This window comes from Bidens hawaiensis, unplaced genomic scaffold, assembly GCF_021521415.1.
Source record: "Bidens hawaiensis isolate Kalapana, Puna unplaced genomic scaffold, B.hawaiensis_p1.1 tig00007231_1, whole genome shotgun sequence".
Classification (NCBI taxonomy): domain Eukaryota; kingdom Viridiplantae; phylum Streptophyta; class Magnoliopsida; order Asterales; family Asteraceae; genus Bidens; species Bidens hawaiensis.
This window is the reverse complement of record NW_027491496.1, coordinates 226283-238892: the sequence shown is the minus strand read 5'-3', so window position 1 is coordinate 238892 and position 12610 is coordinate 226283. Positions and strand designations below refer to the sequence as shown.

At 35.4% G+C, this 12610-nt stretch overlaps 1 pseudogene; it reads left to right on the top strand.

Moving 5' to 3' along the window:
• The first annotated feature begins 1666 nt into the window (after positions 1-1666).
• On the top strand, positions 1667-7871 carry LOC143634729 (coniferyl alcohol acyltransferase-like; annotated as a pseudogene).
• Positions 7872-12610: the final 4739 nt, after the last annotated feature.

Genomic DNA, 12610 nt, shown 5'->3' with positions numbered 1-12610 from the left:
AACAAAAAAACATCTGAATAGTTAAAATTATGTCTGAATTATTCAGACTTACTGTTGTTGCTGAATGGAACAGATGCTCATTCATATATAACTTATTCAGATCTGAATGAACCAAACAACCCCTATAAGTTGTAATATATAAGTGTTCTTGCTTTTTTGTGTTTGTGCTAGCTGACACAACATTCTTACTTTTTATAAGATCTGCTTTTGTACGTTGCAACGATTAGTCGACTAATTTTCACGGGGTCCTCCTAGTATATATATTCAAATTGACTTTTGTTTTTTTTTAGCATAAACACTTAACACTTCAGATTCTCAGTGCTTTTTACCTTAGCGTAACTGCTTAGCTATGATAGTACGTTTTCTAGCGCAATCTCTTCAAACTTTTCTAATATTCATAATTCATTTATGGTCGGTTGAACAAAACTTGAACACCAGTAAACATATGCCATCTCCATGTAATACAAGCTAAACATCTTTCTTATAATAAATTACACTGAAAGGCACTTAGTCCTCTGTCTATTTCATGTAGCAATTCTTAATATACAGGGTCGGTAGATCCCGAGGATTTAAATACCTCGGCTGAGCAGAAAGAAAAAGTCTCGTCGGCCCTAACGAGTAACAATATATATAAGCAAACTTTTCTAAATGACAATTAAAATCAAATATCGTGATAGCTAACGACTAACCGATGATTCGTGAAGCTCTCCTAGCATTATTGACAACAAATTGTTTGATCACCTATATGTGGTTTATATTATCTAAGATTTTGTTCTCGATAACTATCATCGCCAATCCACTAACTTTTTCTTGGAACATTGTGTTTCATAAGTAAGACTTCAATAACTTAAACTTTGAGAAACTTCTTTCTGTACTGCCACCACGACTGAAATAGTAATGATTTTCTTTATGTAATCCTTGCACTTGGGAAATTTTCTCGTGTCTCATTCAAATTAATGTTTCAAAACTAAAATTCACTGGTATATAATGTGTCTAATAAGCTCAACTCTATATAAAGTTCCTCATAATCAATATCCAATCTATAGGGTTGCAAACTTACGTTTTTGAGCACCAGATGATTGTAGAGGCCGGTGGTCGCGCTTGTTCTTGTCACAAGGAGTGAGAATGAATGATGATCGACTGCTGATTATTTTCATTTTCATTTCTTTTTAGTTTTTAGTTTATGTGTGGGCAAAAAACTTATACTTGATTAAATGGATTATAGATAAAAAAAAATTTGGGCCAAACATTTTTAAGGTTTACTAGATTAGATAATTTTTATAACGTTTATATTTATAAATGCATATAAAAAAAAGCTAAAATAAGGGTCTCGGCGCAGGATGCCGCTCGCTTACACCAAGGGCGGGGCTGTTCAAATATACTTCGTTTTCTATTTGAGTGTTACCCCCAGAAATGGTGAATTGGTGATACTCCTCTTTCAGTGGAAGATTATGATGTGGACCGAGAAGGCAACACATTAACTCCTCCGTTAGAAAATTCAAACGGGAAAATGAAAGCCGTTAACAAGATAACTGAATACTTGATAACAAGTATGCATACATATATAGTTGATTAAAAAAAAAGAAAACAATAAAGGGTACGTCAATTCTAAAGAAAAATAAAAAAAAGCTTCAATTTAAGAAACAAGCATTGGATATGGATTAACATGGCTATAATAGTTAACAATGTCAGGTAATGTTTTATAATTTGTGAATTTCTAATTAAAACTTAAAAAAAAAAATTACCCTGGTTGCATGATATCTAAACGTGTTACATATTAATTATATTATAATTTATCTAATAAATATTTTCAGTTATGAAAAATAATGCTTTGTGTTAGAATGTTTGTGAATGAAATAATTCGGTAGAAATAGTTTGTAAGTTACGTTTGTAGGTATTTATTAATGCGTCAGGCTAAACGTACATACTCACCCCTTATTAAATCAAATGAAATTTTCATATTTCATCATTTGGAGTTTTTTTAAACGGTTTTCGCTTTACAAAAAAAAATTATAAATATATATTCAAACACTTTAAAAAAAATGATTTATTAAACTTTATAACTCGTTGAAGTATAAAACATATTAATGTAAAAGTTGAGGGATGGTTACGCTTATCAACACCCGTATTTATTTATTTATTTATTTATTTATTTATCCTTTTGTGTTTCATTTCCTTATACTTTATACCTGCAATTTCTTTCATTAAAGAGTATTGTTTACATTGTATTGTCATGGGTTGATCGTAGAGGCGTGAAAGCTCAGGGTTTCTAGCTAACATTTGCATGGATCGGCTAGGGTTGGTTTTTTTTATAACTGAAATGGAACCTTAATCCAATATTTTAGTTATTTGATTCTAATAACCATTCAACTTCAGTTTCTCAGCAGACTAGTAATTAATTATTGACTTATTCTTATTCGTTTTGGAACCAGGGTTGACTCGGTATTGACTGTAAAACCGAACTACTTAGGCTTAGATGATAACAAATCAAAGATGAAAATCAGCTCCTTTTATAGAGGAAGTCTTGATGACTTGTTATTTATCCCATATAGAATGAGTGCAGACTCTACGTAAGCCAAAAATGTGGGGGTGATTCTTAGTTACCAATTGCTAGTAAGCTTTGAGCTTCAAAGTTATACGTTCAGATTTATTTTTCAAGAAAAATTCACGTTACCGCTTCCAAAATTATTTGGAATAATTACACAATCATCCCAAAAATATGCAAACTTGGTTCAAAAGAAATATGATATTTCTAATGACTTTCTAAATACACATCTTAAAGAAGTTAAATTATTATCCCGAAACTCTTATATAAGTGACCCTTTTCTATCCGGTTCTCTCGTCCGAAATTCGTTCGTTCCAAACCACCCATCTGATATTAAACAAGCAATGTACACCCTAAGCGTGAAGAGAAGCAAACCGACATCATCAAGGCTGCATCAGGGGCACAGAACATTGTGCTACCCATGTCAAACCTAGACTTACTCATACCACCGTTAGATGTAGGTGTTTTCTTCTGCTACAAGAGACCAATTCTTTATGTAAAATGCATTGATCACATCAAGAAATCACTTGCATTAGCACTTGTTCCACCGTTAGTCTAGGTGAACCGGAAATTCTATGCAATAACCATGGTGTTGAATTTGTTCATGCTTGTGCTGATCTAGAGCTTAAAGATCTTGATCTCTACCACCCTGATGATTCTGTAGAGGGAAAACTGGTGCCGGTTAAGACATATGGCGTTCTTTCAGTTCAGGTAAATATGGAATAATTATAAAGATAAAGATATAAAGTATTCTCAACGTAGTTTTGATTTCAACACATACTAGGTTAAAAGTCATGTATTACACCCGGTGCAGTGACGGATCTAGGAATTTTTTCTAGCGGGTTCACTGTTCAGTCTGGCTCGAAGGTTCAAGTCGGTTTGATGATTCGGGTCGACGGTTCGGGTCGGTTCACATAATAAATATACGGTACAATAACTATAAACTAGCATCGACATTAGAAACTAGTTTTATTACCGTCCCAGTCGGGTTTTCGAAATTAACATTAGTCAAACTTAACAAACATGTTAAGCCAAGTAATTTTAGAAACTGATTGGATATTCACAAATGTGATAAAAACAGTTAAAGATGTCAATTTAAAAGTATGATCGTGGACTTCTACTTAAATCGGTTCGGCTTGCGCAAACGCCTCCTCGGCCTTGACTGGCGGCCGCTCATTCTATGGACTACATATTCAAGTTTTTTTCATTAGTTAATCAATAAAATTCCTATATGTCAGTCTAGCAATGAATATTTTAAAACTAAGGCTACAAAACCTAGAATATATGGATTATAAATTTATAAGTTATAACCATGTGTGTAACTAAGTGGTGTGCATAAAGGGGTGTTAAATGTCGTTCTAAAAAGCCATGATCAAATATAAATCTATTAGTTACACGCTTGATGGTAGCAACGTGACTGCATCAACTCAAGAAAGACAATTATGAATTATATGAGAATTTTACAATATTTGACCATTTATACACTAACATCATTTGTGATTGTGTGATTAGACCAAATTTGTCTCATAGAAATTAATTGTGAAGACCAGGGGTTGGAACAATTTTCTTCTTAATTTTCATTGCTTTTATTATATCAAAAATGGCCTATAAGCATAAAAACATAAAGAAACCTAATTAAAATGAAAAATGAAAAAACCTGTTGCCTAGAAATTAATTGAGGATATTATGTGGTGCATCAGAAGCCTAAGTAAGTAACCAGTTAAAAAAATTAAAATGAAAAACCTGCTTAAAAAGAGAATCAAACCATGGTCTCCTCAATAGAAAGATTTGGTGTTTACCACCAGACAATAGTTCCAATTTATATATGGGTTTACTCATAATTTATATGTGGGTTCACTTTCATATTTTATTTAGGTGTTTTATATAAAATCTGAAACTCAGTGGGTTCCCGTGAACCCGCACTCGATACCTAAATCCGCCCCTGACCCGGTGGGTATTAAGAATTACACATAATAATGAATCCATGATTAAACGAAATGAATCATCAAGAAAATACAGTTGACACGTAGCATCATTCCGATCTTATTAATTGAATTACCATTACATAACACTAAACGATGAGACACGAAATAATTACAGTTATGCATCACTAGACTTCTTTGTGTTGGTTGTCAATTGAGATCAGTCAATGATTTAACGATTAAACCCAGTTTTAATAATTGTTTCATAATTATCAATCTCATTAATATTATCAATGCAGTGGAATAAATATAAACAAGTGATCATCACTTTTATGGAACCTGACAAGATCCGGTTACAAACATTACGAGTACAGATTTAATCAACCAAATTAATAAATCAAAACCGACCATATTTACTTTACCTCGGTTAATAATTAACCGGTTGAGACACCAAGAGATTACAAGCTTCGCTAGGTGACTATACGAACAAGATCCGGTGGTGGCGGTGCATGGTAGCAGCCGATAGCGGCGGTGGTTAGCGACAGCGGTGGCGCGCGCGATGGCTAGAAAACGGCTGCAGTGGTGGCTGTTGGGCAAGGGAGAACTAGCAGCGGTGGTCAGTGGCAGATCTAGACTCGAAACCGAGCCGGAGCGCTCAAAATTTTTTTTCCCCATATTTAATACAATGTTAACGAAACAAATATAAAGAACACGACAACAAATAAATTTAAACTAACCGGGTTAACGAACCAACAGTGACGGATCTAGGTTGGGCTGTAAATATCTTCTCTTCGACTTTTAATAGCTTGAAACCGAGCCATTACATCTTCTTCATTTACTTTATCAAACGTTTCTCTTTCGACCGCACAAACTAAAGCATTGTTCAAATACTCATTACCCGTTCGATTGCGCAAATCCGTCTTGATAAGCTTCATTTTAGAGAAACATCTTTCAAAGGCTGCAGTTGCAACCGGTAAAACCAATGCTAGCTTCAATATCCGATAAACCAAAGGAAAAGTTGTGTGTTTTCCGGTTTCCACCATTACATGAGCAAGATCACCCATTCCACCAAGTTTTGCAAATTTATCATCTTCCTTTAAAGTGTGCGATTGGTGGCAGGCTCTCCGCTGCTACAGGGGAGGGTGGAAGACTGGAATTGAAGGTGCGTATGATTTTTTTTTCTTGTGAAAGGTGGGTTAATGGGTTGGTTGGGTTGGGTTAATGGGTTTTTTTGTTTGGGCTTTATCTTTTGATTGGGTTTAAACATATATTAGCAGGGCTTAAAATCTTAGCCAGAACGTTATTTTTTTCCAGCCGCAACGAAACACGAAAATCAACCAAATTTTTTTTTACACTACCCGTAAAAATTTGAGCCACAGCGGAGGCTACGGCTCGGCATAAGGTATGTCCGCCCCTGGCGGTGGTAGTGGTGTGAGTTAAGTGAGAGCTTTGGTGGCTAGGGTTTTGTTTTATCTCTTGTGTTCAAAACTAATGATTACGGGCCATAACTCGGTCGGCCGCGTTGACTTAACCGAACTGGTCCATAATACCAACACTTTGTACTCTACACATGATGTTGTATTGGTGGATTTACGCACTTTATCCAAAAGTAAATGATTGGGTCTGTATGTACTTACCTAATATGGTCACAAGGCTGAAACGGAACAAAAGGATTGAAGAATAAACGCACAAGTAACTTCTCAAAGACCATAACCTAATATGAATAGATGTGATATTTGAAAAACACATATAATCCGAACATTTGTAGGACTTACGTGGTATTGAAATTTGATAAAACGCGACTCCCACGGTTTGACATACACGAATTCCAGATGCAAGAGGTTAATTAGGATGTTGTATGATGGTTTATTAAGTGATGAGTATATATATAGATACACACACGCGCACAAGCACACACACATATATGATCGGACTACTGTACAATAATCTTTTATTGTGCGAAGTCTTCTTATCGTACATTAATTCACGCAGTAGCATAGTTGTAAATATGAAACCTAAATTATGAACAAAAAGTGAATAATTGCACATGAAATAAGCTAATTACGCATGAAGTAAAAAAAATACCCATGAAGAAAACTTATTATGCATGAAGAAATTAATTACGCATGAAAAACAAAATTACGCATTAAAATAATTCTACAACTTATAAAGTAATAACACATCGTATATATATATATATATATATATTTTTTATGTATTTACAATTAATGATTAGGGTATTCAATTTCTTATTACATAGTTACAAAGAAACAAGAATATCTACATATGATATCAAATGCTTCTAGTCTCGCGTGTGAATATGTGATCCTCTCCTATTGGTTGAGGGTTTGATTCCCATGGTGAACGAGCCGTTAATGTAAGAGTAAGTTTATAGGGTTTGTGAGTTAGTCGTTCTACAAAACTACACATGTGTTACACATATGTTGATTTCATGTTTGTATGTTGTTGATGTAGGCTACTGAATTCAGGTGTGGAGGACTAGTGATTGGATGCACATTTGATCATCGAGTAGCCGACGCACACTCCATGAACATGTTCTTAGCATCATGGGCGGATATTACCCGATCAGAACCAATCTCTCGCATTCCGTCTTTCAATCGGTCCATGCTCCACCCGAGACGCCCACTTCTCATTAACCCCATCTACGATAACTTGTATGTCCTTTTTTCTCGTCTCCCTCCCCCGAGCTCTTCCGCCCCAACAAATCCTCTTATAAGCCGAATTTACTACATCAAAGCCGATGAAATCAACAACCTTCAAAAGGCAGCAAGTTTGAATGTAAATCCAAAACGCAAACTAATGGCATTTATGTCATTTCTATGGAAGATAATTGCAAAAGGTGACAATGAATCCAAGATATGCAGATTGGGCGTAGTCGTAGATGGGCGAGATAGGATAAGTGATGACAACATGCAATGTTACTTTGGAAATGTACTTTCGATTCCATCTGGTGCCGCAAATCGGGTCATCTTAATGAAATGCATCTTAGTGAGGTATCCGAAATGGTTCATAAGTTTGTGACTACTGCAACTACTAAGGAACATTTTATGGGACTCATAGACTGGGTGGAGGTGCATAGACCCGAGACGGCTTTAACCAAAATACACACCGAAATCGGAAACAATGACGGGGGAGCTGTGGTGGTGTCATCTGGATTGCGTTTTCAGATTGAAACAGTGGATTTCGGATGGGAAAAACCTTATTTTGGTTCATATCATTTCCAGTGGGGCGGGCAAACCGGATATGTTATGCCCACGCCAAGTGTAACCAACAATGGGGATTCGATTGTTTATATGCATCTTCTTCAAAAGCATTTAGATTTGGTGGAAACAATGGGAATGAAGGTTTTTAAGCCTTTAACTCCATCTTATCATCACTTTTAAGCCTAATAGTATTACATGTTTATGTAAACTAAAGCGGATTTGTTGTCATAAAATACAGTTATGTGTGACCATTATAGTTATTGTTCCAAGTCTTACGCCCCCTTATAGTTATGTGTGACCATTATATGGTATATCGTAATAAATATATGACAAGATGTATTATTGAATGGTTTCTTTATTATTAGTTGTAGACAGCCCGTCTCTTCGATTCGATCGGGTTTCCACGTCGACCAACATCCCAAATCTATTTTTGCATACAAAAATAATAGTTTTTAACTTTTGTTAACTTTAGCCATTAACTACATGAAACGTTCACTACGACCAGATATCAGTGCACAAAATTGGATGTTCATTTTCATTACCAGGTCTATCACGGATTAGATTAGAGACCAAATAACAAGAGTCACTAATAAGTCCACAAGCATTAGAGGCAAAAGAGGTGGTAACTAGGTTTCGATAGTGATTAGTAAATTAAATAATCCGGTTAATTAATATAAAACGAAGCGGAACAAATATGAGTAATCAAAACCAAAAACAAAACCCTACAGGATTCGGTTATAAACAATACGAACACAATAAAATAATAAATAGTTTATTATGTTATCTATCGATAAGAAAAGTCATACCACGGTTAATGATTAACCGGCTGAGACATCGATGGATAACGAGGTTCTCTAGGTGACAGTGCTAAATGAGACCCGGCGGTGGTGGTGCGTGGAGGCATCCGGCATCAGCGGTGGTTAGCAACGGCGGCACGGTGGCTCGGTAGCAGCGGACAGCGGCATCAGTTGCAATGGCTGCAGTGGTGACCAGCGGGCAGAAGTGGCGACGGCGGCGGAGCTACTTGCGGTGGCGGTAACTGTTGGGCAGAGGGAACCGACGGCGGCGGTGGAGAGGGTGAGTTGAGAGAGCGCGCTTTGGTGGCTAGGGTTCTCTTATGATTAAGAAAGCTAATGATTAGGTTAACTAATAAACTAGTTAATCCTTACCGGGCCACCAAGCCCATCTCTAACTCTAAAGCCCGGTCCTTAAATATTACGATCTCGTTATTATTAGTCAATATTTGTTAACTAACTTAAGCGGGTTTGATGTTCGTTACCCAAGGTGTAACTCTTACGGGTCATAACTCGGATGGCCGCGTTATCTTAACCAAACGGGTCCACAATTTTTTAGAGTCTCCCACTTGGACGGTTTCTAGTTAAGTTCCTTAACACTCACAGTCAGCGGTGCTCTAGCTACACATGGATATCCCGAAAAGTTATGACACTTTAAAATCATTAACCAAAACATCTTGGAATACGTTATTGCACGATAATGAGCTTTTGGTAATTGTTGACATATGTCCTTTCTGTATAAGACATCAATTGAACAATGAGACATAAATAAGATGCAATCTCACATGGCGTTAAGTTATTATTGTTCTTGATCTAGAATCAAAATGGTCCAATCAAACACAGTAAGTTTGGGTTAGGCCTCACACTTCACTAATTTAAATCAACGAGGGCGCCACGATGCCTAACTGTTTCATATATGTAAGAGTACATAATCCAATCTTGACTACATACAACTCCCACTGAACTTTAGAATTCTCAACCAATGCCTTAATAGCAGGCAGTTACGTAACAACGGTTGACACTGATCAAAGAATAGCCTTTAATAAACGAAAGTTCTAATATGTATCTCAGGTCTAAGGATACTAAATGAGTATACCAATATCAAAATATCTTATGACTAAGATCCATGAAGATACTTTGATTACATCCAACATCATTCATAATGAGGTCTGTGAGCTTGGAAGTTAACTCCTTGAGTCCAAAGTCAGAATAATTAGTTCAGAGTCGTTCCCACAAGTCTGACCGATTACGGATGATTTAAAATACAAAATTCATGGATTAAACGTATTAAAATTCGAACACAATTATAATATTCAACGTTTGTATTTAACCATTAAATCAAAAGTGAACTAAAAAGTATAATTGTTTAAATGTTCGCTCATCCAAATACTTAATCAAAACAAATGACTAGCTAATATAAGACCGATAACATCCATGTCTTGATCACGCTTGTCCTAAGTCATCGACTTAGTGAACGGGTCTACTAGGTTTTGATCTATGTCTACTTCGCTTATTATAACTGTGACATTCGTCATTTTCGGTTTAATCGTATTTGTTTTTGTACGGTAAACCCGGCCCGTTTTATCTTTCAGATTCTTTGTAATAAATAAAAATAGTGGTTTTTATGTTACAAATTTGTTTCACACTTGTTGGATCACGAAACGTCCTTTTCGGTACCTTAAAACACCCTTTTATGGCCAAAAACGACTCAAAACGAACTTTAGGGATCAAATTCGAAAAATAACCAAAGAGACCAAACCCCACCCCTAGAAGCGCCGAGCCGCGCGGTCACTATGGGGAAGAGTGGTCGCGCAGCGCCTAGATGTACCTGCAGATGTACAGCTCATTTTTGTTTGTTTTTTGCATTGTTTGACCATGTAAACCAATGAAAATGCATGATTTACTTGAAAGTAACATTATTCCCAAACCCTTACTCTTTCCCTATATAAACAAGACCACTACACCCATATTTGGTTGTTCATTCACCTCAAACACTCTCCCCGTCTTAGTTCTTAACTCATCTTTCAAACTCTTGATAGTTTGACTTCTCAAAGTCAAACTAATGCTAATCTTGTTTCTAACTAATTCTTGTTACTTAAAGCTTGTATTATATCTTGTTTAAAACATACTTCCCTTGTTTCCTTGATTTTCCCTTCTCCGGCCATGTCGGTTTAGGTGTACTGCTAGGCAAGGCTACATGGAGGATTATTTCAATCCCTGTTAAACACTTTAATTTATGCTTTAATTTTGTTTAAGCTTGTTAATATTGTTTAGTTCTTAATTATTTTAGTTTCCAAATTAATTTAATAGTTTAATGATAATTGGGTATGTGGTTACCATATTCGGTTTCATTCCGAGTCAAGAATCGAACCAAAACCGAACTCTTGTTTAAATATTTTATTATTAGCATAGCTTTAGTATTATTATTTCTAAGTTTATTTTGATAAGTTCCATGTATTGGGTATGTGGCAACCATCCTCGGTCTTATTCCGAGTCAAGGACCGAACCAAGACCGAACTCTCGTTTAAATGCTTTATATATTTAAAATGATATAATAATGTGTTACATGTAAGATTGTGTATTATAATTTCTAAAGTTACTTAATAAGTTTCATGGTATTGGGTATGTGGCAACCATCCTTGGTTTCATTCCGAGTCAAGGACCGAACCAAGACCGAACTCTCGTTTAACTCTTTATTTAATTGTTTTAAAAACAAGTTGTATGTAAGTTTGAAGTGTTTAAGTTCTTTCATTTACATTTTTGTATTTGGTATTATATATGGATTGTTGGACCCAAGATTGGTCACATACCAATTCTTGAACCAACCAAACCAAACAAACCAAACTAAACCGAGTTCACTCGCTTAAAACACACAAGTTGTGTTTCAGGCCACCAAATCTCACATTTTTTTAAGATCTTTTACAAACTAATTATAAATGTTTCTTAAAGTACTTGGTATGTCGGATCCAACTTGATCTTATAACAAGCATGGACCAATAAAACCTAACACTCACTTAACATCAATGTTTGGAGTTTCTCCTGAGAAGAACTTGTAACATTAGTTAAGTTTCTATTTTAAACAATTTATCTCATGATATTTATCACTTTGGAATGTCAGGTTCGGACTTGACATTTTATCAAGACCCGAACCGACTAACCGAACACTCATTAAAATCCCGTTTTGGTATATCTAGCAAGGTGTCGTGCACTATTGCATTAAACCATACCCCACATATTAACTTAACAAAGGATAGGTAAAACTAATGAATAGAATACCGAGACCCGATTTCGTGCAAGCTTACTTTTCAAAAACTGTTACTTTAATTTCCTATGTATTTACACTTTAACCCTCAAACTTTAATTATTTATCTTACGTGTCATGATATTTTACTTTAAAGCTTTTAAGACCATCTACTAACTCAAGACCCTCTCAATCTAGGTCTTGTTCGTTGAACTTACCTTTCCGTTTTACCGCAAACTAATCTTTCAAGTTACTTATTACATGTGAGAAATCACACTCCCCCTTTTTACGCTTTTATACTTTCGGGGGTGGGATGCGTATCACATTCAAACTTACTTGTTTGTATGATATCATTATCAAATCCACAATTCAACATTATGTGTTGTACAAATATTTGCTCGATCTTTGTTTATGCCTCAATTTGATTGTGTGCACGAGTGTTTATTTTATTATGTTGTTGTTGAGCCTCAATAAGTATGATCATACGCACCCCTAACTACTTTAGCCTTGTGCTAGTAGAATAGGGCATCATTCCCCAAGTAATTTGGTTGTTACCAAATAGAAAGGAGCCACAGTTATTTACTTTACATTTACAATTTTTGTTGCATTATTCTATTTACACATGTGAATTGTGATTTTTGCCTCGTTATATACATACGCCAAAACTAGTGTATTGCTCACCAACATTCGGGTTGATCAAATCTATTTTTACGCATGTTACAGGTTTACTCTTAGGTTGCTCGTGAAAATTGAAGACTCATCACTTAGATCATACCTTTAGGGGTACTTTAATGAAGTTATGATTATATGAAATTGTTTGTGTTTTATCTTGAACAAGTTGTATTTGTGAATATTGAATGAAATAAACGAGTTGAGTAAATATT